Here is a 24,512-nt window from a genome sequence, read left to right as displayed (position 1 = left end):
CATAATCTTTATTGTTTACATAAGCCCTTTTTAAAACCTCTCTTTGTAAATCAGATCTAACTCTAGTACTTAGTTTTATTTTATCTTTTTTCACTTTTTTCTTTCTTCTTTTTTTTTTTAAATTAAACTTTGCTCCACAAAATCATCAGCAATTATGCTTGCTGGAATGGGGTAAGAAGTTCACACAAAGTTCTCTCACTGCATAGGCAGTGATGACAGGCTTTGTTAAATATGCATTTTCTCACCTTAAAGATATTTCACTGGAAAGGCCTGAGCACAAGAAGAAAAAGAAATGGTCTCTTGGCAGTATGCATAAGCTGCCATTATTGTGATGAAACATTAAACCACAAGCAGCTTCCACAGCGAGACCTGCTTATGTAAAGCAGCACATTTCTTCAAGTGTTTTAGCTTAAATAGATATTAAAGTACTTTTAAGAATTGCCTTATAAGTCAGCTTTCACCTCTTTTGTATGTATATTACAACACAATACTGTGTTTTTGGAGTAAGGGTTTGGTTGTTTATTTTTTTTCTGAATCTTTTAGAGAAAAGATTAAATTGAAAAGAAATTAGCTGCCTTCTGCTTCCTACCAGCAAAGTAGTACAGACTTTTTAAAATCCTGGATCAAAAATACCTTATGCAATTTTGCATTTGCCAAGCCTAGTACCAATCCATCAAAGGATTTCTTTCATTTCATTTTGGGCATTTACATAAGTACCTTAAGTTAGGTCACTGGAATTATTCCCCTCATTCCGCATCCCATCTCCCTCCATTCAGTAGGTTCATCCTATAATCTAATTTCACAAAAGAAAACTTCATTTTCTCTTCCTGTGAAGCAGCAAATATACACACAGCTTATTTTTCTGGAGGCTTGATCTACGGGGGGTTAATATTTTAGATCTTCTAGGTAAAATTTGCAATCACAGCAGGAAAAGCAAAAGAGACACTTAACCTCAGGAATGCCTCACTCTCCTCACATCTTTGTGACATTAGAACCCTCCAAATGGAAATTACTATGCAGTTAATATTTTTTCAAGTTCTTCTTCTGAGAAAAGGAAGTGAAGAACAATGTACAAGATGCACTGGAGGAATTTCCTGTTAGGAATAAAAGGTTTACTAAAAGAACATGCAACTATTCCTGGATTTCTAAACAGAATTTCAGCAAATAATGAAGTTTAGCCCTTTCAAGCTGTTTTAGAGTTCAGTTCAAGAGTCAGGTCATCAGACTCCCTAACACTGACATATGAAAAGGATAAGAAGTGACAGTAAAATTACCATTTTTCTCTTTACATACAAGAAATGACTAAACATGCAGAGTCATAACAAGTTTCAGTGACTGAAAAAAACCTGTTTGTACACTGAATTGCTTCTGCCAAATAGCTCCCTCTTCAGTTTTCTTTCAATTTGATCCTGTTGACTTAAACATACAAAAGAAGATCCTTCCATTAACGTCACCAGTTTGGAAAAACTGTGTTAAATTGAGGTGCTATTTTCATTATCGTGGGCTTGTCCTCCTCAAAATTAAAAGCTGTAAGATATCATTAGATCATTTAATCAAATGTCCATGGAATGCTATTGAACAATGGTTGGTTGCCCTGTTTGAAAATACCAGCATGTGATGTCTCACATATCCCAGTATTAAGCGTTGGCCCATATTTGGATATAGTAGTTTTGCTTCTATAAAGAGAATTGCAAGCTAACCATGAAACATCAGTCTTCATTTAGATAAACTGGACAGAAGTAGTAATATATCATGAACAGCCAAGGAAAACACACTACAAACACTACTGAATTTTCATATAATCATATGTATCCAAAGACCACTGTAGGCCAGATGCACACTGGACAAGCACTGCTGTGAGAGTTTCAGAGTTCTATTTTCAAAAGGAATTATAAATGAAAATAAGTAAGCTACAAATATAAAACACACACACAAAGATTCTTTACTCTCTGTGGTGTGAGGGTAAGCCATTACCCCCTAACAGACCCATCTAATATGTTACTAATGCCATAAGCACTCCAACCTCCTGCTCCATACACTCTTTATATACAGATATATATTGTACTTTATAATAGGCTCTACTAGTCCTTAATAATGGACTATTTAGTACAGTCATCAAAGTGGTAACATCTTAAGTGTCACTTGGACTCCAAAAATCTTGTTCCTTTTGTCATGACAGTTATGTTCAGTGGATAATTTTTCTCCTGGCTCAGGAACAGCCACATTTGACTATATGTAATTCAAAAGAGCAAACAGTGACCAAGCCCAAAAATTGAGTTTTCCTAGTTTAACAAGGGACTTTCTGAGCATGCATCTAATTAAAGAGAAGTTGACTTCTCAACAACTACTCCTTACATCTATTTGTACATTCAGAGACAAGAATATAAACAGAAGATTGCAAAGCTTTTGCTCATGGTTCCTATCCGGTTGAACAGTAAAACAGCATCTATCAGTACTTAGATGTGCTGATACCCCAAAGCAAGCTATGAATTTACTTTTTACACATGGAAATGCAGAATTAAAAGTGAGCTGCAATACATCAATTTATTCCTGGATGGAAAATTCACTTCATTTTAGAAAGGGGAACTAAGCCAGCATTGCTATAGCTGAGGAAATTGCCACTTTCTCTCAGTATTTGCAAGATTCTATCAGGTAATAGATGTAAGTTAATGCAGGGCAGATTTTTCTAGTTATATGGGGGTGGGAGGGTAGGTAAGAGTAGTTTTATATTTTTCATTATTTTGCTTTAATCTTATTTTGGATTTCAGTTTTCAGTTTGTTTTTAAGACACCCTTTAAAGTACCAAACTTGCCTCAAATGTAGTAATTTATCCAACTAGAAGAAATTATGCTATTAATGATATGAAAAGAGCCTAGCTAAGAAGTCAGCTTAATTTCTCTACAAAATAAGCTCCTTTTTCATAAAGGATGAAGACATTAAACCATGAAATAATCAACATTAGGAGGACTGCACTGCTTATGAGCAGAGCAGATAGGTATGTTTCTAATTCAAGGTTCTCTATTTGGTTGCTTATACATTTCAAAAAAGGAAACAGCTAGTTATAGAAGAAGTAGTATGTGTTCATGATCTACCAACACGTAGATCAAAACTGAATTAACTTCTGCAGGCAATTTTACAGTATTTACGCTTCATTTTCCAGTAAATTAATAATTTGGAATTTAAATAATTCCATTTGTTTCACTAGGGACTTCACATGAGTTTTCAAAATACTCAGATCTCGTGAATAATATGGTTTATCTGAACCCTGGAAGGGGGTAGGGAGAGGAGGGGTGTTAATACACTGCGGGGAGCACTCAGATAGTTTGGTGATCTGATCATACAAACCTTTATGGAATCAGATATTCCAAGAAATGCTGCCAAGATCTTTAAGAGTTTACAACGCTTCAAATGCATTCAAGTGCTATACTAAACTCCAGCTGCACTAGAGGAACACATTTTTGTGGATATTTCTAAAACAGAGGTAAGCCCTATCTTACAGGTACTACAAGAAGCCGAAAGTCTTGGGGTTTTTCCCTTGTAAGAAAAGTTATATTGTAGAGCTTTAAGCATGTCCAAGAATTTGGTCAGACTAGAAGTATTCACAGTAAACACAAGTATTTATGGATTCCATTCATGAGTAGCAACGACTGCGGGTTGATGAAAGACTGGCACTCTCTCAACCTTTTGCATCTCCCACATTGGACAACAAAAAGCAGCTAGCTACACAAGTTTTCAATCCAGAAAAGGGCTGCCTTCACAACTTAGAAGATGGCAAGCGGCATTTCAGGGAATGAGTTCTAGAGAAGTCTATATCCAGCAGGGAGTACACATCAGCATGAAATGAAAACTGCAAGCCAGAAGCTATGAAGCCATAACAAATTCCCTCACTGACCTTCTTCCATCACAAGATCTTTGCAAGCATTAACAGATTTCTGTTAAAAATAAAACATCCTACTTCCCACCATCTCTTCCCTCACACAATAGATCTGATTAATATCTGTTTTCTGTGGAAGTGTACTCCTTGCCTCCCATCTTTGTGAATGGTCTGTACAGAGAAGCTAGAGAAAAGAGGGAATCTGTCCCTATGGATAATACACTGCAATGTCCAAGTACTCAGAAGACAGAGTAAAACTTCAACACTGAATATATACCCTTGCAAAATCCACGTCACACTGTTCAGGAAAAAGTTACCAACTTGTCTTTAAAAAAGAAAGAAAAAAAAAAAGCCCAAATTATGGACTTAAAAAGGAATAAGAAGGAAATGAGTCATGGGGAAAATTTCAGGGAAATTTCACATGAAAAGGAAACCCATGAGCAATTTCATAAAGTTTTCCATGCTCAGTTGTCCATCTCCCCACTCCCCCCCGCCTCTGCCCTTTCTTTTTTCTTTCCCAGAGGCTTGATGGAAGAGGACAGACCTCAAAATACTTTTATTTATTCTGCTATTAGAGGGATAACAAAACAGAGAATAGGCCACAGTGTGCTCTGACACTGAAAAGATTTGTCTGCTGCATCTTTTTATTCATGGAATAAAAAAATGTATTGCATCAAGAACTGGCAACTACAAGCATTCAAAAACTATGAATCAGATTGCCAAAACCCAAACACATTAAATAACCATTCCGTTTCCAGTTTTCAGACATGCTGTCAGGAAATGAATGGTTTCTTTCTTCTCCTACGTCAAATGGGCAGGTGGAAAATTCCCAAGCACGTTCTTCTCATGGCTATGTTCTCAATCAGCTGGAAAGCAAATGTGTCAAAGTCCCAATAAGGTCATTTGGATTTATGTCTTAGTTCCCTCCCTGACACTTGGAGCCAGCCTTCTGTCTTTGCTCATGCACTAAAGAAACCAGAAACTTGGGACTGTTCAGATGTAGAAGGCAGAAAAAGATCCCTAGAGATGGAAAGAGGTCCTCAACATCCCTACTATCAACTGTCTTTACTTAAGCAAATTATCCTCTTCCTTCTGTAAATATCTTAAGTCATCACCTAATTAAAGAAAGAAAAGCAAGCTGCTTTGCTGTTCCAGGTCAACATACATTTTTTCAGTGGAGAGCACAACAGTTTGGAGAGCAGATGGAAACACCTGCCAGAAGCTCTAAAGGGCACTGATCTTCCTAGCTCTTCAGAAGACTGAGGCACACTGCTCTGATCGATACATTTACCTGTTCACATGCTTACAGCCTTTCCAGCTTCTAAATATTACTCAGAGTCAGTCTTGACTCTGAACACGGCCCAAGAAAAGGCTTTCTCAAAAAAAGTTTACCACAAACATAGTCTGCAGGGTAATTTGTCTGAATTAATTCAGAACAAGAAAAATTGAGACCTCATGCAAAACATTTGTTTCCAGGAGGCTCACAAAGGGATTCTGCTACTGAAATAACATTGTGTTTGTCTTGAATAAGCGTGGTTTTCCAGGAGTCTTCCAATGAGACATTGCCTGGACTCAATGAAGCAAATTTTCTAGCTTTTGCACTTTCCAAAATAAATAAAAAATGAAACTATATTAGCAATCAAAATAGAAGCAAAAGCACAAGGACTGAGAAGCTCTTTTCCTACACAGACATAGTCCTCAGATTCCAGACTATGTCTCAGTTTGGGTGGCTGTTCCCTCTGGTTTGGGAATTCTAGTCTGACAGTCATTGACCTGGAAATACTTTATAGTTACTTAACCTTTGAGGAATGGTCACAATTGGGATCCTCAAAAAAAAAAACATTTTAGAGAAGTCACAAGTCACACCGTGATTTACACACGTGGAGATGGTTTCAAGGAATCAATTATTAGCTCTTTGGTTGTGTCATGGCACAGTTCATACACAGTCATTGCACTATACAGATCAGTCGTGTAGATCTGACAGATCAAAAGGCAGCAATCTCATATGGTTTGAATGCACAAATCCAGGCAGCAGAACTGCCTCTAGTAAAGCCACTGATGAAAAAGTTGTTCTATCACACGTATGAACGTGTTTAAGTTCAAGGACTTGTTGATAAAAAACACCTTTGGGGAAAAAAAAGAAATCTCTTTAAACTCTCACAATAATGAATTCACTGTAACCCCAAGAATTGCAATTAAAATAAGAACAACCTGTAGAGAACAGCAGCACATGTGACTCGAGACAGAAGCTGCAGTCAATCACCAGCATTCAATGAGTCAAAGAACTGACCTGGTGAACCCCATCAATGGTTGCCACACAACTTTTGGTACAGAAGAAACCCAAACAGATATTCTGTAGCTGCAGGTAACATCCTGATTATTGCTCTAAAAACCTGCTTCCTGTCCCTCTTGCTGTCCTTCGGTCTAAGCTTCTGATCCTGTTTTTCAGCAGTGGCCTGTGGCCTTTCAGTTGTATTAACTCATCCTGCCAGCACAGCCTTGGTTTCTAATTCCACCTCTTGTCTGCTTAACACTGATTCCTAGATGTCATTGCCTACCATATCCCCTCACACCACCTACTACTTCTCATCCTATCACTGACGCTGGAGGAGGAACAAGCAAGCATGGATCAGAGAACCCCTAGCCTAGGATCAGTCTCTGGAGCTTGCATCCCATGTTTTTTCAGCTCTTCCTAACAATATTTCACTCCTGTCTGCCCTAAACTACAGAACCTATCCACTCATGGCCCAGTTAAGATTCCTCACTAACAAGTAAAAGAAAAGCAACTGGCATCAACTGAATGGATACCCTAGAAACAAGAATAACAAGAATAACAGCTGAGTATCATCAAGGACCTGCCAGTTGCCCCAGAGTTTCTTGCAACCTTAACAGATGAGGAACAAAACCTCTACAGTCAGATAAAAAGTATGCCCTTTACAGTACTTGTTCTTTAGCATCTTCATTGTAGCATCTACTCTGAATTAGATCAGAGGCTGGAAAAGAGTCTGGTTTATTTTGTGGATTCTTTGGGAAGTTCTGCTATTATTCTAGGACAGGGAAGGAGAGAAACATTTACAAAAACTTGGCAAGAAATGACAACAACACCCACTTTTCCTTTGTTATTTTGGCCCCCATCGCTGATATTTTTGGATTTTCATTCTGGAAAAAGGAGAAAGATGAGGAATTGTCTGAAGTACTGTTTGCTGGGCTGCTTGCCCTCAGAAAATTGGAAAATAGCCGAGGCTGAAGAAAGAAAGCATTCTGTAAACTCAGATCTGACTTGTGTTGAATAGAACAACATTTATGGAGAATTAATATGCACAGTGTCTTGACCTAAGAGACTTTTTTATCTTGTATGATGTCGAAAGAAATGACCAGTGGGAAAAACACAGAAATGGCCAAACTGAATCAGCAGTAGTCCACCCAGTCATCCTGTCTGACAGTGTCTTATCAGACACCTTGATAAGAAGGTGCAGGGAAAAAGCCTGCAATAGGCAGTAACGGTGATTTTATTCTTAGCCCCTCTTAACATTTATCTTATGGCATGAAATACTCAGGCTTATATTCTTCTCAACATTACTCATTCATTAGCAAGCCGGTTTTGTCTCCTGTATAAAAAGAACTAATCCCTTTGTTCTACAAGCAATCTTTAAGCCACCTTCACTCTTGCTGAGTACTCAAATTCATAAAGGAAAAGGACTGACAGCAGCCAGACAACTTTCCCATTCAAGCAACAAAGGTACAAATCACACCCTCAGTTTCACTCAGCTATCAGTAGCAGGTAGTCAGTCAGAAGTCAGATGATTAAAATCCTGTGACTTTTAACAACCAGTGATTCTCATCACCACCCTCTCCTGTAATCTTTAAAATAAAATAAACAAGTCTAAACTCTGTATCTCGTTCTAAGGCAAAGTTGCCATTTTATGGAATATCTTACTAGAAAGCATTGTCAGCAGTGAACGGCAGCTCAGACTGTGTAGAACAGCTTAAAGCCTTCAAGGAGCACAGCATTAAATAAGAAGAAAGTAGTAAGAAGATTAGATCTCACATCTGGGATTTGTTCAAACAGTTGTAACAGAGCAAGGGATGCTCTTGAGAAGCTGTCTCTCCAAGCCAAGAAGGTCTGGTTGAGCTAGCCAGCTGTCCAAGGTGCCAACTACTAAGATTTTATCAGCCTTTAATTGTCAGGGGAAGTTCCCGTTCTCCTGCAGCAACCACAGAATAGGAACTGGGGAAAGGAAGGACACAGCCATATTAATAGGCACCACTGGCATGCCCTTTAAAGCACAGCTGGGAGCCACCAGCTAAGACAGCAGAACCAGTACGAACTGTCATGTAAAAAAATCAAGTCTGCAATGACTCCTTGTAAAACAATTATTTGTAATCTTATACAGCCTACGTTGCTAACACCACAGGGGGGTAAAGAGAAAGAAAGGTGCCAAATGGAGAAGTCTAGTCTAACATAAAAATATGAATTCCTCTTGCCTGCATTATTTAGAGTATAATTTATTCAGCACCACCTCAGACCGAAATGTCTGTGCAACTTCCAGAGCACAGAGAAGTTATTTTTCCCCTCCAAAATATGAGGAGTGTAAGAAACACAACCAACAATCACTGTTTAATATAATAATAATGCAATACTATGATTCACTTGCATTAAGTCTGACTAAATATGTCATTATCTTTAAATAGAAAAGGTAACTAATAATTTTCAAACTAAAATTAGAAAGACATGTGATGTGAACTCAATGTGATTTACTCCTAATCTGAATAAATTATGCTGTCTTTCAAATGTTTTTGTAGGTGCTTTCAGTTTTGGTAATTTTCTTCTTTTTCACACATTTGTTTTGTATTTCTTTTGCTTACCAAAATGACATTTACTTAGAGAAAATTCTAGAATTTTATACAGAAAAGGGCTACATCACTCTACTACTACAGAAACCATGCTGATATGAAATGTAGATGCCGTTGCAGCTGAAGAAAATCAAATGGCATATTTGACAATGAAATATGTGGAAGCAAATACACAAATAAACCCTTTATAATGAAAGGAAGTAATGCTAAAAGTCTTCTAAAAATGTCAGCTAGGGGAACTCAATAAAGGTCAAGACACTTTGAAAAGGAGAAGTTAATCAAAGACTTTCTGTATTTACAGTCTTCTGTTCCATAATTCAGTACAATGTACTCTAGGTTACTTTAAAGCTGTGACCTTTGCCAACATTCACTGTTCATTACCACCAAAGTCCCAAGTTTTGCTTGAAGAAGCCAAACCTGCTGATGTGTAAATTGTCTAAACCTACACCTTGATGTCCAGTGATGTATGTCTCCAAAACCACTACTCAGATGACAGAACTTCACCAACATGATTACTTTTGACTGTTCTTGCATAAACCAAAATAAACAACAGGTGGGGAATGACCCCAGAACTCACTTCATATATTTTAAATAGCCTTTAATGTTACGGTTCCCACCACTAGCAAATGAAAATAGGTGGGGCAAATATTTTTGTGCCAATAAAAATGTTTCATTTAACAACAAAGCATGAGTAAAGGAGGCCAATTAAAATGTACAGGCACGTTTTGAAGTCAGCGAATTTAGAGCCACTCCAAAGTTGTGAAAATAAACGAGTATTTCAAAATGGGAGCATTACAAAAATGACAAGCAGATTTCCATCACCCTAAGGAAAGACACTTTTATAAATCATTTTCTCTAAACTGTCACTCTCAAAAGCGAAAATCAAGAACAAGAGAAATTGTTTTTGATACTATGCACACTCTTGAAATCTCTTCTTATTTTGTGGCTTAACAACCACATTTTCCTGTGCTTAAAGTGCTTCTTTCCCTTCTTATAGCACAAGACCATTACAAAAAAGGAGAAAAAAGAAACAGCCTATAGCAAAACAGACTACACAGCAAGTGCTTCTGTCCTTCCTCCCTCAGGAAAGAGTATTATTTTCCCACGGCATCTTAGTTACAACGTACATTTAAATTGCTCTAAACAGCAGCTAAAACTACACTTCAGTTTTCAATTCACACGATTCCTAGGACTTAAAAGCGGAAACGAAGCTTTCCCACATAACACCCCTTATTCTGCAACTTACTTAAAGCTAAGTAGTTATTTCCTCTGAGACTGATAAAGAACGCATATAAAGCAGCTTTTTATTTTAAGGAGAATCATCTTCCCCTGTGAATCACCCACAGGTGATCTCAAACCCGTAAAGCCTGTATGATATTTGCACAACAGAACCACACAGGATGGCTGAGGTTGGAAGGGACCTGTGGAGGTCACCTGTTCCAATCCTCCTGCTCAAGCAGGACCACCTGCAGCCAGTTCCCCAGGGCCATGTCTAGTCAGCTTATGAATATAACCACCTTGGGCAATCTGTCCCTCACAGGAAAAAAAGTGTTTTCTGATGTGTCTCAGTTTATGACCATGGCCTCTGCTCCTGCCACTGGGGACCACTGAGAAGAGCCTTGCTCCACCCTCTTTGCACCCTCCCTTCAGGTACTTGAGCATACTGATAACATCTCCCTCCCTGGGGCCTTTTCTTCTCCAGGTGAACAGTCCCAGCTCTCACCCTCTCCTCACATGTCACATGCTCCAGTCCCTTCATCATATTTGTGGCCTTTCACTGAACTCTGTCCAGTATAGCTAGTAGGTGCTTGTGCAGGGTCTTAATCCTAAAAACTCCTGGAAGAATCTAGAGAACCCTGATTAGCTTGGAAGTTAAGCCTTTAGCTTAACTTATTAAAATTGCCCCTTTAGCTACTGCAAAAGGTTTTACAAGACAGGAAAGGGCCCTCCAAATTCACCATGAGGGGGTTTCTGTCTTTAACCACTAGAATAATTGCTTTGGTACTGGTCCTAACTCAGAACAGACTACTTAAGGTCAATTTTCAGGAAATTCTGAATTATGTCTGAAAATATCTCCCTGCTAGCTGCAAAATTAAGAGATTATAAAGTCACTTTAAAATTCATCAGTCCTCAGCTCCATTTCAAACAGTCTAAACTTCATGAAGCAAATAACATAGCTGATAATGTTGTTTTGCAATATTGCAAGGCTGAGAGAAAAACTAGCAAGAGATTAAAAGACAAAACATGAAGATCAAGACAATAAAGGAGACATTTTTATAGCAATCATTGCTCAGAATAAATGAGAACAGGTGAAACTGTTTCCAGTTTTGAAGCTTTTTATAATGTTTATAAGGTCTCAGCAGCACTATGTCATGGTATGGCCTATCAAAATAGTTCAGATTACTTTAAGAAAAAGTCAATATATTCCACAACAAAAAAGTGCACCAATCTTCCAACTTTTCTCCCTCCACATTTTGGTAAGAGAACCCAATACCAAATATCTAGGCAAATTAGAAGACATGAGCAAAAAGTGAAAGTCACCTCTTTATATTAAGCCATTATTTTCTTGTAGTGCTTTCCAGAGCAGTTTACAGTAATCTGCAGTATGCAAAAGGGATATAATAGACAAACAGAATGAGAAGTTATGTGCTAAGCATTTCTTAGGATGTCAGAATTTTCAATAACTAACACTGTAGGAAAGAAGAAAGAGATTAATGGTGACAGAGCAAGCAATAAATGGGATTTTAGGTATTTTAGGGAAAATAAAAAATTGAAAGTGATCTAAAACCTCTAACAGCATATTTGTAAGCCTTTTTTACCAGTAACGGATTCCAGGCTTCAAATCAGGTTCGACTGCATTAGTCAGTAAGGAAAACTGTAATAATTTCCTGATAGTGCACTGAAAATCTTAGACCAAACTACAACAAAAATATATAATAATCTCTTTTAGAAGGAATATTAGAAAAGGATTCTCCTCTAGTTGTTCAGGAATGCCAGGGATTTAAAGTATTTCAAAATATCTGGCTACAATTCAACACAACATGGTAAATGGGACTCAACTATCAACCCTCCCATGACAGTTTATCCAGTCAAATAATTTCTCTTTATAACTTTCTATCTCTAGCTTCTATACTGTCAGATAAAGATATCAAGCATGTAGATGGGAAATTACCTCAAGAGATATAATAACAGACTCTTTTAAATTGAAAGTAGGTTTTTTCTATACTTTAAAAACCACCTCAAGTCAGCTGCAGGATGCCCTATTAAATAACATCTACAATCTGCAATTTTGATAGAGTTGTTACACATTTTGATAACATAATTTAGTTACTTTCTATTACACAGATCAGGTAAGAGATATATACTTTGAAAAGATAACAGTTTTTCCCACCAAAGTTCTTACTTTAAGCATTCTTAGAGGGATACTATTGTTTTACTAGTAAGGAATTCAAGGCATTAATTGTAATTTGTCATCAGATATATCCATGAAGGTTATCACTGTATTCTCGATCAAAAGCTGAAAAAAATATTTAAGAGATCATCAAATAAGATAAATCAGGATGAAACTAAAACTCCAGTCTTCACACCTCATTCAAAATGCATCTCCAAGTTATTCAACTGCAAAGATGTCTGTCAGTTCACCAAAAAGCTTTGTGTAATTCTAATTCCATAAAAGTCTAAAGTACATTTAGATTAAAAAAAAAAAAAAGTACATTTTTAGGCTTAAATTTCTGGCTGTGAAAGCCAACAAAGATTAGGCAAAGCTGTCTACCACCAATTAGACAGTAAAAGTCAGTCAAAGCATAGAGATTCAGTATTAATTTCTGGGCAGAAAGGCATCCCAATCAACATCCTTCATCTTGATTGCAGAGACATCATTCTGAAATTGAAAAAAGTGGTCCTAGATGGCTAATACAATTTTCACAAGAGTTACTATAAAAAGAATTTCAAAATGTGAGTTGACAAATTAGAAGAGGCTGTTACCCTTTTACTTCTCCTTGGAACAGTAACCATATACTCAATCATGCATACGTAAATAGACAAGGAACTATTTCACTTTGGACAAAAGCAAGATTTAAGTGAGAGCCATAAAGAATAATTCAGTCAAACTGCAGAATCATTTACGATTAACTTCTTTGTAGAAATAACTTGGAACAGTGACAGATTTTTTTTTCCTGGCACTGATATGGTTAGTGATCTTGATACTATATTCAGGAACTCAATCCATCGACTTCTCTCTGGAGTCAGCATTGATCTTGGATATCTGTCATTTGCATACAATAACACAGACTGCCAGGAAAGCACAGTCTCAGACTACAGATGAAGTGATTCTGTGGAAGCCTAACACACAATAGTTAGTTTCAGCCTGAAGAGCATTTAGGCCAGATCAGCACCACCAGAATTTCCTTGAGGAAGAGCATCACCTTTAGCAGGGTAATTATCCTCAGCATAAGTACAGTTTGCTCAGGGGATGCAGCACCGCCCAGCACGCTCCTCATAAATTGTCACCTTCATGTTATCCTCAAAAAACATTTGGGATACTGAAGCTGCACAATGAAACATACAGAAATTATAAAACATCAGATTTAAGGCTGTTGCTTCCTGGTTGGTTTGTTTTTACAAACAGGAACCCTGCCTCATCTAATGCACATGCTTCAACAGCAGTGTACTCCTCATAGTACAGTGCTAAAATTAGAATAAGCTATTAAAATCCCAGGAAAAATAGCCTTTTTCCCCCGCTCTATTTTTTTCTGTTTTCTCCATCTTATGTTTATTATACCACTATCTGAAAATGTTATATTTCAGTAATTTATTTTCACAAAAGATCCTATTTACATTTTTATAACTCAAGGCTTACAGCACACAGCATATGAATTGTGTCTGCTTAATCTGGAATGTTTCCAGACTAATTTTTTTTAGAATATTTGTCAGTGTGCAGTACATCACAAGCACAATTCACAGTTGCTATCTATCAGCTTCAGTTGCAGCTGCAAAAGCTTTGCATTCTTTATTTTATAGATGTCTGACCTGAAATCTTACTATTCAATACAAGGATTGCAATTAGTTACTGTAAATAATGATACATATCTTGCTTTTAAGTAAAAAATAAAATCTAACTCTTCAGTGGCACTTTACAGAAACCTTAAGCTGATCACCTTCACTCCTTTATTTAGTTCAGGATACGACATCAAGCATGCGCAACAAGTAAAATGTGTTCTACAGACCACATTCTTTAAATCTTTGAGGCATTCCTAAAATACAAGCCATGCTGAACAGCAAGTTTTCTAAGGGGAAAAAAAAAAAGAGAATGTGTTAATGGAATTACAGTCTATCAATTCAAATATGGAGATGTGGGTGACATTAAAAAATTTAGCCCATATATCATTTGGTACTTATGTTTCTGTTGGTATTTTAACAAAGGCTGAGATCACAAGCCTACTGTGAAGAGAATCTGGGGGAATAACAGCTGCTCATCTCTAATAGCAATCATGTAACTTGAGAAATGTCATTTTAATATTTTCAAGGAACAAAGGAAAACACTGATGAGAAGGTAGGATATCTTAAACTGAGGAAGAACTAACACTCCCATGTACAATATGTATCCTTTTCAAAAATCAAAACCTCGACATTTAAATCAGTCACATAACCATAACATCCTAAGCCTTCCCTTCAAACTCTTCAGCTAAATTAAAAAAAAAAAAAAAAGTCAATTGGAACATCCCCGAGAAAGGTAACAGACATAACTGTTTCTGCATTTGCTACATTTCAGGGTAGATCTGACAGCATCAACAGGTTAATGGGCAAAAGAGTAAAGTGCTAATTAAACCAAAAGCTTGTATTTCAAACCATTACAGTAGATCTGTATATTCAGTGTACAACTCCTTAAAGCCAGCAGGCTAGACTGGGTTAAAGAAAGACCAAATCCTATCATATTTAATGTCTCACATGCCTGATCAAGGTACCTTTTTGAGTACTTCACTATTTTCCTCCACAGAAGCAAAATAATCTCTTCTACCGCTACTAAACACTCATAAAAGAACTGATTTTCAAACAAAAACATTCCAAAGGAAAACAAGTTACGTTTTAGGGTTTTCATATTAAATAAATTCTGTCCACCAAGAAGAATCAACGAAAGCAAGCTTACAGAATTTGAAGGTAATAAGCTATAATGACTCCAAGTCTTTTTTTTTTAATTTTATTTTTCCTCCTAGTTACATGGGAGTCAGAAAATTTCTTTATTCTACATTAAGGAGCAACTTATCCAAGGTAACTTCCTTCTAAAAAAATAAATTGAGCTTTTAATTTTTATTGCATTTAGAATGCTTATATAGAACTTTTCTAACCTTCTTCCAGAGCAAAAATAGTTAAAATGTTTTAATTAATCCACTTTTCCTTGAGAAATATTTCCTTTAAAATGTTTTTAATATAACTCAACATTGGCTGCATCTTTCTTGACAGATGGTATTTCCTTAACAGAGAATGTCTCAAATGGTTTATGTATAACATTCTTTCTAAAATTCATTTCCTTTCTGTGTAAGAAGTTAATACACCAAGAAAAAAAACCAACAGGAATGTTTCATGCCATGTGGGATATAACAGTTCAGGAGTTTTGCTTTAAATTAGCCAACTAATGTTTTTGGAGAAATATTATTAGCTTGGTTGAAGCTTAACATTTGGAAAACGGAAAAATACTTGCCCACAACTTTGCTTCTCTCCACGTCCCATTCCAACACGAACTTCACTTTTATGTTCTACTCCTCAGTACATGCCTGGTGGAAAACTGACAGATCTCAGTAAGGTTCAGCTTAGGGGAGTGATGTTAACTAGATGGTTGGTTTCTTCTTAAGAACAAGTGACTGACAGTTCTACAACAAGTATCTCCCAAACCAGAAATGAAAGCTCTTGATAACTTCACTCTAAACATTAAAATCACTCAAGACATTGAAATCAGCAGAAAAGCACAACATAACCTTTCTCAAAAGAAGGACAGATATTGAGGTCTCACAGAAGATACAACTCCAAAGGCCAGGCCACTCCTCCATACTAACACCAAAACACAAGGTCTGAAGAGCTGAGAGACTTGTACCAGCTGAATGCAGAAGAACTAAGGTTCCACATGAAAAAAAATCCTGGGAAATAGAATCTTTACAGGATATTGAGACCAAAGGCATTTGCTCTGCAGTTTGTAATACTCCCTGTAAAGGTTGTAAACCCTTGGCTAAACTGCTGGAAAGCTACAGCAGTAACAGCAGCCTTCAAGTGATGAAGAAATACCTTCAGACAATTTCCCTTTCCTCTTGTTATGCTGTAAGCATTAATTAAAATATTACTCTATATAATTAATAACTAAGTACTTAAAAACTCAAGTACTCAACTAAGTACTTACTAAGTCAATTAGCACTTACTAAGTACTTACTAACTGTAAGCAACTAATTAATATATTAGTCTGCCAGATTAGATAAATTTCAGTACTGCTGAAAATTTTCATTCTGTAATATTCTGCAGCCTATGCAACTCTATGTACAACAAAATTTTGCAAGTGCTATTTTCCATTTTTGGGGCATCACCTAGCCAGTATGTCAATTTGTGATACTGCCAGTAAACATTATCATCTGTGTTAAAACTGTACATAGAAAATCCCTGAAAATGCACTGAAAACCAAAGCTATGACCAGAAAACCTTGCTCACACGTGACTGAAAGGACCAAACTTTACTAAATCCTCTAAACTCTTCAGAAGGTTCTTCCTTCAATTAGAACTACATATGAGTACATTTTCAAAGATATCTACTGCACAAGGGTGCTGTATATCATGTCATATTGTTCTTCAGTAGATCAGCCTATTGCAATTACTTTAACAAAAACCACATCGCTTCAGCTATTTTTCCCTTTAGACAGAAGATAATATGTATTCCTGTGTTATCAACAACCATTTTAGCAATATGCCTATTGTGACCACTCAAGCCACATTTGCTTCTGCCTAAACCTAATTTCCATCTTTCCATAACTACAGAGCCATTGTCTCAATTTTACACATCAGTCATCTCTCACAGTCCTTCAATGACCTGCTGCAATAAGAACAGACACAAAAAAATAGCTCTTTGACCCTTGACATCTTTGCAGGCATTTGTCACTCAAAAACTATTAAGGTGGTAGATAAGATAAACATGCTGCTTTTTTACTCACTGTCAAAATCTAAATAAGATGTGCCATTCAGTTCAAGTATTGTCTTAGAGTGTGATTCTTTTTATCGCTTAGTGGAGCTGACGCTGTCCAACATCTAACCCTGTGTCCAACAGAGGTGCAAAACTAAATGCTTCTCAATATTTACGAAAAAAATCAAGACTCTTTCTTCAGAGTACGACTGAGATACAAAAAGTGCAATGCCCACCTTTAGTACAACACAAGTAAAAATATTCTTCGAGATATGTTTTTACAGAAATTATCATTCCAAGTAAATTGGAATTGGAAGTATCTAAAGATAGAACCATTCATCACAAAATAATGAAATATCAATTTTGTAATGCATAGTAGGCCCGTGGAAATAGTGGATACTGTAAGGATTTCATTTAAAACTTGGTATTCAAGTGAAAATTCAAACCCAATGTTCCTAATAAAAGAACACGCTTCTCTGAGCAAAGCCATAATTTTGGGAGAGACACACCCTTTGTCACTTCCAATGGTTAGAAACAGACGAGTCTGCAAAAGATTTATTGTAAATCACATTGACACACAAGTATTTTTCTAAGGAAACTCTAGTGCAAAATCTATCCATCTGATGGAGAAAGCAAAAAATGCAGCAAGACCAATCCTTTTCTGAAACAGTCTATTTCCAAAGGTTAGAAAGATCAAACATAACCAGAACATTACATTCCATCTTCCTAGACAGTCTGCGATTATTTAAGAGAGATTAAAACAAACCAACACCCCCTTCCCAAATGTGAAAGGCATGCCAATTCCCAGAACATTAACTGTTTCCACTATCTGATGATGAATTACACATAAATAGTTCACTGGCAGTGCATCATTTTTACTTGTCCCAAGGACAAATGCACTGACCTGGGCAAGAGACCTTAAAAGAAATTGCTAAAACTGTTTTATTTTTAAGGAAACTCACTAGTTAAGTTGACAGATTAAGCATTGTTTTCACATGGAAGAGGGAAGACCAGAAGAAAGCTACTGTCTATGCAGGAGGCTGATAGGAAATTATTAGCTTTACCTTACCAGAATCTATGAGTTGGCTCAATAACCTTGAGTGGTATTACCTCGTACTTTCTAAAATATGGTACTCAAGAAAAGAGGTTTTCCATGAGTGAAGAGTTAAAAAAAAAATAAATTTAAAAATAAACTGGCTCCCAACAGACTTAACAGGTAAGTATTTCTTCTACTTGTTTTGCTCTTTGAGAAACTTTTTGTAGTTTTCCTTGGCTTTGTTAAAGAACCCAGCAATGACTTCCCTGGCGCACGTGGCCTCCAACTCCAGCTGATACACAATCCCAAAAATTTACACAGCAGAACCAGAAACAAGCTCCAAGTTCTGACCATAGCCTGAAAGCCCATTTGCAGCTTGGCTAACTTTGAAAAGTTATCTTCCATGGATCAGCACGTAGTCACCACTGTCTCCTGGCTTACCACACCAGAAGAGTTAAAAGCTGTTTTTCAATGAGCACAAAGCATGTAACTGCTATTCAATGAGCAGAATGATTGAGAAATTCCCACTGTATCACATGAATTCTGGGGAAGAGTTAGTCCTGTTCATGGGAGAAAAAAGTTGAGTGAAATTAAAAAGTGTTTGTTTCACTTAAGTTTCTCAAAAGCAACAGCATAAGCTGCAGCAATTAGAAAAAAAAGGTACGCTTTACCAGTAATTAATAAATTTGTTATTGCTTATTCTTCCTATAGTACTAACAGCTTTTTCAAAACCATTGTTCTTGGCATTTTAGCAGATCACTAAAGTCACAGTAACAAATGTGATCTTGACAGCAAATCAGCTGAACAGATGCATGATTACTGTAAATATTAAAAACTAGAAGGATCTAGTCCTTCTAGTGTCTGAATAATAAAATAAAGCACCTGAAAAACTAAGTAAGCTTTCTCACAGTTCCATGTCCAAACTAGGACAGAATTTTTTTCAACATTATTTTCATTTGAGAAACAGTGTATCAAAGGTAACCAGCACATCTCCTATAAAAACATCCTGCATTCCACATAATGGAAATCCACAGAACTCATCATTCTCTTACATTTGTCTTCACATTTCTCTGTGAAAGGAATTCACTCTACCTGCGACCAGAAGAAATGGTCTATCTGAAGAGAAGCCTGCTGACAGATTGACTCCCTTGATCTCTGAACACTCTGCCAACAGGAAAACTTTCTGGGTACAGCAAAGACCTTTTCTCCTGCATTTGGGTAAAAAACAGGGATATAAGATTGGTAACAATTTGGAGGGTCTTTTTGCTTGTGAGTTTTCTTAATATTTTTCTAGAAACTGAAACTACCGAATGTTTAGCAGTAACTCAGAGAGTTGTAATAGCCACCTGACAGATACAATTCAGACTCCTTCCCACTTCTGTGTGGGAATATATACAATGTTGCCTATCCTCTACACAAAGCTTTACACTTGCTATACATCTATTTACAACTTTAACTCACAAACTGAAAATGGTAACTATACCCTGCCTGAAGATGTAGAAGATGACCAATGAAAACTTCAGTAATCTCCACAACAATGCTTGCAGGGAAGCCTGGAAAAACAGCGGCATTTTACTTTGGTCTGATGTTGTAATTCAGCTCTTGACGAGTGGAATTTACAGTTTCTTTCTGAACAGCTACCTTTCAAATTTCAGAAGCACAGCATGAAGTGCTTTCAGTGGTAATTCTTAAAGAGACTACTAGTATCATCATATTTGAGCCTGTCTATAAACATTTTTTGCAAACAAATTGCAAAAACACTTCAAAAGCGTTAATCAGCTAAAAACCATTAATTTCTGCATACATTTTTCTACATAAGTTAAATCACATTAGGAGAACATACTTTTTAAAAGATGGCTTGAGCTAATTTTAAAGATGGTTGGAAAAGTTTGGCCTATGCTGATTAAAATCTATACTTAAATGAAAGGAAAATTTAACCACAGAAACTGTTCTCATTTTAGAAAAACAAGCATATCACTGCCAAAGTGCTGTCCTAAGTTTAGATTGCTGTCTGACTAAAACATTATAATTATGAGAAACTGAAATGGATTTCTAAATGTTTCAAGATGAAACAGCCATTGGGTAATTTGCAAGATATGCAATTATCTTCTGAATTCAAAACACATAATGCTAATACTTGCTCCAAACAAATGAAGGCTGCAGAGCGCTGCTTATGTGAAGACTGGGGAAATCAATGTTAAACATCAATACCAACACTAGATAAGAGTAACCATAACGAAATCTAAGAGCAAAATTACCAAGTGATGTGGAATTAATTACTTAAAGAATTTTCTTTGAGGAGGAAAAAAAAAAAGTCATGGAATCTTTTATCTGTTGCTTCTGTCTCTCAAAGAGCTGATCAAGCTGAACAGACGATTTTCAGCACTTTTATCACCGTTAAAACTGCACCAGTGGTCACACGAGGCATTTCAACCAAGTTCCCACATGTAGCAAGGCAGTGACATTTTTACCTTCAAACACCAGAGAGGGTCTTCCACATAGATTTAAAGAGTCATATAACATATTTTCTGTTACTTCACAATTAACATTCATATTTGGGTGGAATCATTTTCATACTGACCACGCGAAAGTTAAAAGGAAACAAAATTTAAATAGAATCACACACTAATCCCAGATCTGTTTGTTAATGTCATGTATAACCATTGTGAATTCCAGTTACTTTGAACAGTAAGTTAAATCTTGACCTGCAACAATCATTAGCAGTTTGATGCAACTAACAGGTTTCCAGAAAATCAAAGTAACTCCATTACTGTTTAAAAGTTATGATTGCAGGTACTTGTCAGTACCTGCACTGCCTTTCATTGTTTGTCTATAATTTAGCAAGAAAAACTAATGGCTTGGTTATGTTTTATTTCTTGGTCTCCTTTAAAAGCCTGGGTGTTTGGTTATCTTTTGACTCTTCTGACTGCAATCCAGTCTCTTGTTTCACTGATTTGGTGAAAGGAGTACAAAACAATCTGTCATTCATATATGAAAGCACCAAGGAACTGTGAGCATGTCTAGGGACACAGCAGCTCATAAGAACATCATAAATCAAACAGTAATTTTATAAAGCACTAGAGAAATTTTTAAAAAAAAATTAATTCTCTTTCTACAAGCAGCGTGTGGTGATCCACATAGCTGCTTCATACAGACTCTTAAGGCAGTCTCTTCATTTAGCCTTCATGGCACCTCTGAAGCTGCCATCAAAAGAGAAGAGCAAATAGATTTCTCTCAACCATAAGAGATGCTGGATGCCTTAAAAATAACAAAATCATTGTAAGCTTAATGAGAAAGCACCTGAGATTAAGCAATACTTTCAGAACCACTGCAATGAAAGCAATACCTACTCTCTTGATACCTAAGATAACATCAATAGCAGGTTTTATACCAAAGGATGCCCAAAATAAGCTCCTCAAGAGTCATAGGAGTTTCTGTATCACAGATGCAAAATGTTGGAAGAGCACACTTAAAAGCAAGGTGAAAAAAAGCAGGGGGGAATCACCTAAGCCTATTGTCAGATTAAAGGCAAACTAATTTTCTCAAACTCAAGAAAAGATAGTGTGTGAACACAGTGAAGCAATTAATTCTGTACTGACAAGTAAAGACTCTCCCAGTTTTTAACGCCCAAGCATACAAGAAACCCTAATACAAACAAATCAAATTAAGTAAATTAAATTCACTTTATTCAAGTTCAGAAGTAAACTAGCTCAGCTAAGAGAAAAAGATGTAGAAAAAGGAGAGACATCTTGCCTGTGTTTCAAGATTTCTGCTAACACAGCTCTCTTGCATCTCACTGTGCCCTGCAGCAGCAGCAGCAGCAATAGACTTTGCAGTGCAGAACTGCCTTTCAGGAGCAATTTATTTTTTTGGCCAAGTCAACAAAGAGTAAATTCAAACTGCAAGCCTTTGCCCACACTCAGCTGGGACCTGTTTAAAAAAGGCAACTCTCTAAAGGTTCCATCTCCCTCCCTCTTAGCTCTGAGTGCAGACCAAACACCATGCACAGAACACAAACAAGGCAGCTCTCCTCAGGCCATTTCTAATAAAACATTAAATCAAACTGTGGAAATCAATATCTCATACAGAACATGAGGAATCCTGTTTGTGTGTTCTCAGCACCACAACCTGAAGAAATAAGGGAACAAGGAAGGGGAAGCCCTGAACAAGACTAAGTGGAGAACAGGAGAATGAAATAAGGAAAGAAGGACAGATCATTTGTAAATGATGACTAGATAGGAGGAAAGCATAAATTGACAGAAAAACTCTGCATGTCCCAAGAAGCTGGAAGGAGTGGCCAACAAAAGTAAAAAATGTGTTTTGGCAAAGCAGAGTTGGGAGCAGTAAGGGGTAGCAGCACACTGAAGGACGGGACAAGTGGCAGGAAAGAAAAGATGCATATGAGACTATTTAGACAAAAATTAAGAGAAGGAAACTCTATAAGGATAAGTCTTGGACAGAATCAGACAGAAAGCCAGCAGAAGGACAAGAGGATTTATACCTGAGACAGTTCAGATGATTAAGAATCTAAGAATTAAGAATCTGGATTTACTAAAAATAGCTGCTGAAGAAGTAGAGACGCTGCAGGAACAGATGAAACATATGCCACCTGAGCAACTCAAAAAGGGTTACTTGATCCAGCAAATCCTAACACCACTAAAATCCTATATCCAGCAAAATCCTAAATCCAGCAAATCCTAACCCCAGGTGGGTGTGAAGAAGACACCTTATTACACTTCCAATTTTCTTTTCAGATTGCTTTTGTGAAGAGGGCAGGCAACTCCATGAAAGCAGAACTCATCAAGGCTGAGGAGTTGGACCATATCAGAATCAAGGTTTCCCTGCACAACTTCAGTGTGGCTTTTACAGTAGGGTACAATATTATTTTTCCTTCAAAATTCTGCCCCACTGAGTGGACACAGCGGATCAGCCCCTGAGATTGAAAGAAGGCTTTGTAGGTGACTTCCCTCTTTCAGCACAGAAACACTTTGGCAAGCAGCAAACAGAGAAAATACTCTGGAAATAGTCCTTCCCTTCACTGTTACCACATATTCCCTACACATGGCTGACTTTTTTTTTAATTGAAGCTTTTCAGAAGTTTTAAGTATAGTTCCGATTTTCTGAATGACCAACTTAAGATTTGGTTTCTCAAGGTACAGTTTCACATTGTACTTGACCCACAGCTGGTTTATATTAGGGTAGAAGGAGAAGCAGCTTTCATTCATATCAGAGCAAACACTCCCTAGAATAGCTTCCATCTGACAGAAAGCCATCCCCATAAAACTGTTAGATCAACTGTCCCTGAAATCATCCAACCACTAAATCCACTACAGAGAGAGTAGCAATAACTCATGACCAGTGATGGCAAAGGAGTGAGACCACACTCCTCAACTGCAGCCCACACACTGACCAAACTATGTATTCACATGTTAAAGTGTACCTTGATTTGCTGAGGAGTCAGACAGTACAGCTGCCACTGCAGCTTTGCATTCAGAGTATTAGATAATACCATAAAACATTATTACAAACTCAACCAACTCATTTTAGATTTCTGTGTTCAATTTAAGACAAACTTTGGCTTTCTGTTTTTTACCCTCGTTTCCCCATTTCATAAAGCAGGAAGGTGGGCGGGGAATCCATCTGTTAATCTCTGTGTTACAGTGGAATAAATTTATGCTTGAGAAACATTAAAATATTGCTGTACCTATTACTGAAAAGTCCAATTTATAAAGCAAGAAGAAGGACGGGGAAGGGGAGAACCCATCTGTTAGTCTCTTGCAGCAGAATAAGTTTATGCTTGACAAACATTAAAATATTGCTGTGGTATCTCCTCCTGAAAAGTCCAGTGGTGCAAAAGCAGAGACTGGGTGGTGTCTTGAACAGAACAGCCAGCTGCTATGAAGTCAGTGAGATACGGTGATACTTTCAATCAATAAGCTAAATACACTACTCATCAGTGTAGCCCACGCTGTGCACTGGCATAACTAGAGACTAAAAAAGTCCAGCGACCGCCGAGAACACTGAATGCATATAAGCGCCAACGTGAAGTTGCACACACAGTTTAACTCCAGTATTTATTTTTATTATGCAGCTCCTTGCAGACACAGCTATGTCCCGAACAGCCCAGTCGTGCAAAGTTACAAGCCTTGTTCTGATACCCACCCTGCCCTTCTTACACAAGAGACCATTCAGGTCAAAGTTTAGCTTTGCCAGAGGGCACAGCGAGCCCAGACAGCAGCACACGCCAACACTAACGGGAAAAGTGACACAGTAACCAGGGAAAACCACCCAGCTACAGCTGGAAAAAACCTGACTGACTTCTGTGTACGTGCAGGTCTAAACAAGAGACTCCACTTTTCCCAATAGGAAAAATATTAAGGATGAGACTATAGCAACAGGCCTCCGTTTATTCCTTCAAGTGCAACAAAAACAGTAGCACTGAAACCGAGGGTTTGGGTACCGTACACGTCTCACACACGCGCAACGCCTCCGCAGACAGGCTCAGGGGCTCTCCTCCATCGCCGCGGCTCCCGCCCTCCTACAGCGCGGCGACCATGCCTGGAGAGAAACGGGAGGCGGGTGAGAGCCCGGCGG

At 37.3% G+C, this 24,512-nt stretch overlaps 1 protein-coding gene across 4 annotated transcripts in view; it reads right to left on the bottom strand.

The window, feature by feature from the left end:
- LCLAT1 (lysocardiolipin acyltransferase 1) overlaps positions 1 to 24,472 on the bottom strand; it is a 114,955-nt gene extending 90,483 nt beyond the window's left edge. The window contains exons 1-3 of one of the 4 annotated variants that reach the window (XM_018085331.1): positions 24,384 to 24,468; positions 19,011 to 19,126; positions 18,236 to 18,478 (exon numbers count right to left, since the gene is read on the bottom strand). The gene's annotated coding sequence lies outside the window, so the exon portion shown is untranslated. Of the gene's footprint in view, positions 1 to 18,235; positions 18,479 to 19,010; positions 19,127 to 24,378 lie in introns of all 4 variants that reach the window. The other 3 variants (XM_018085329.2, XM_018085330.1, XM_008934800.2) reach the window with 3 other exon arrangements.
- Positions 24,473 to 24,512: the final 40 nt, after the last annotated feature.

Source organism: Manacus vitellinus, unplaced genomic scaffold (genome assembly GCF_001715985.3).
Source record: "Manacus vitellinus isolate BGI_N305 unplaced genomic scaffold, ASM171598v3 scaffold_8_pilon, whole genome shotgun sequence".
NCBI classification, from domain to species: Eukaryota; Metazoa; Chordata; class Aves; order Passeriformes; family Pipridae; genus Manacus; species Manacus vitellinus.
The sequence above is the reverse complement of the archived record's forward strand: the minus strand, read 5'-3'. Positions and strand labels throughout refer to the sequence as shown.